A 2,180-nucleotide genomic window follows, 5' to 3' on the forward strand; every position below is an offset into this window, starting at 1 on the left:
TTGTAACCCCTTTGCCTCAATATGGAGGATGTGGCACTGGTATTGCTCTGAAATAAATTACCTCAAACCGGTATATTTCTGGTGTCACCCAGCTTGTCGTGATAGCAACCATGACTAAGTGTGGCGGAGCTCTTGCAAAAAGTCAATTGGACAGAAATCAGCTCAATATGACAACACTTTCTCTCGGGAAGAGATGGGTTAAACGCAAGAATGAATTTTTAGTGGTGCTGCCACCTACACACTACCTCACCGATGTCAAAGTGGCGGCCCGGGGGCCAAATCTGGCCCGCTGCATCATTTTGTGCGGCCCGAGAAAGTAAATCATGAGTGCCGACTTTCTGTTTTAGGATCAAATTCAAATGATTATAGATGTACATTACATTTCCTGATTTTCCCCTTTTTAAAAACAATCATTGCAATTTTTTTAATCCAATTTTTTTCTTTTGTGTTTTTAGTTCACAAAGAATTTTCTAAATTATATATTTATCTAAAAATAAATATATAAATATTTTCCATTTTCCACTTTATTATTGAACATAATTAAAAAAAAAAAAATTCTTTCCATTTGAAATGAAAAACATGATTAAAAGAAATGTTCCCTTACTAAGAAAAAAAAGCTCAAATAAACATTGCTTTAGATATATAAAAATGGACTATTTTGGGCTTTTGATCCAGTTCTTTTAATCCAATTGTTGGGGTTATTCTGGGATGTTATTATATGTGCATTAATCATTAATTATGTATAGGAGCTTTATTTTAATTTGGGACCGAGCACGCTCGAGGTCACTCTACAGGGCAGCTGGCTTCGAAGACTTTTAATTGTTTTCAGGGCTATTGACCGGACAGCTCACCATGTTCCAGGCCGAGGACTGTTGATCTGAGTTCGCAATGAAGATCTGTGAAGAACTCTTAAATTGCTTTGACTTGGATTCCGGCAGATGGCGATAATCGAATCAACTTCCGAAAATACTCGCATATTGTTTAAAAACACTGTCGCCCGGTTTACCTTATATGAAGTTATTATGCTTACTTGTGCAAATTCTTACGCAGTTGTTTTGGTTTCCGATCCGCTCGGGTCACCTTGTATGCTTACTTGTGCAAATTCTTACGCAGGTGTTTTTGGTTTCCGACCTGATATGCAATTGTTGTGGCAGTTGTTTTTTGACCTTAATGGTGTTATTCGGTTAGCTTATGCAATTGTTTGAATCTGATTACCTTAAGTGTTTTGATTATGTGCGACTAAATGGACAGAGGAGGATGCCGTTTCTTCAGAATGTCATGGTGGCGAGGACGTGCCAGGACGATTCTCACTTGCAAGTTTCAACGCTGGAATATGTCAACCATGTCTCTCTGTTTTTATTAAAGTATATCTATTAATAAACCTATCACCAATTAACAAAAATCTAAATATTACATCTAAAATGGTCCGGCCCAGATGAAATGGCGTTGACGTTAATGCGGCCCGCGAACCAACCCGAGTTTGACACCCTTGCACTACCTACTACATTAGCAAATTGGAAGTTTCATACACTTTTTGTGTCTTTAAAAAGCCTGAGATGGATTACATTTCAATGTATTTTTATGTATTTTCTTTGATCTATTTATTCACAGCAGATTGGGTAAAATTCTTGATTCATGTCGACTTGTTTGAGTTTTTTGCGAGCTGTGCTATTTCTCAGATTGTTTTCACTGGTTGATTGCCCAGATTTATAGCACTTGCCACCAGTTGATATGAATACCAGGCAGGTGATTTCTGTGTTTTCTCTTGAAAAAGGCACTTAGTCAATTGTTGATCTTTAATCTTGAGCAGCCACATTGGAATTGTCGTATATGTCAGCTGTCAGCATACGTGGCTTTTCTGGCTGATTGGTAGTATTTGAAAATACTCCTACAATCTACAAAAGTAACAACACTGTCTTTCCCCCCAACTTCATTTCATTGGACAATATGTCTTGTGCCAATGAGTGGACAACTTCAGTCACTGTGTTTCAGTAAAACCTTTTGGCCATAGAAAGATTGTTTTTTGCAATCATCTGAGATTTAAGATGCTTTTAGCAAACAAGGCCAAAACCATATTCAGCAATCTGTATCGCCACAGCGGCGGTAATACACCTGCAAGCAGATTAGATCAACTCGAGGCTGAAGAATAGACAAGTGAAAAATAGGCATAGCTCATTTTG

This window comes from Stigmatopora argus, chromosome 16 (genome assembly GCF_051989625.1).
Source record: "Stigmatopora argus isolate UIUO_Sarg chromosome 16, RoL_Sarg_1.0, whole genome shotgun sequence".
In the NCBI taxonomy this organism is placed as follows: Eukaryota; Metazoa; Chordata; class Actinopteri; order Syngnathiformes; family Syngnathidae; genus Stigmatopora; species Stigmatopora argus.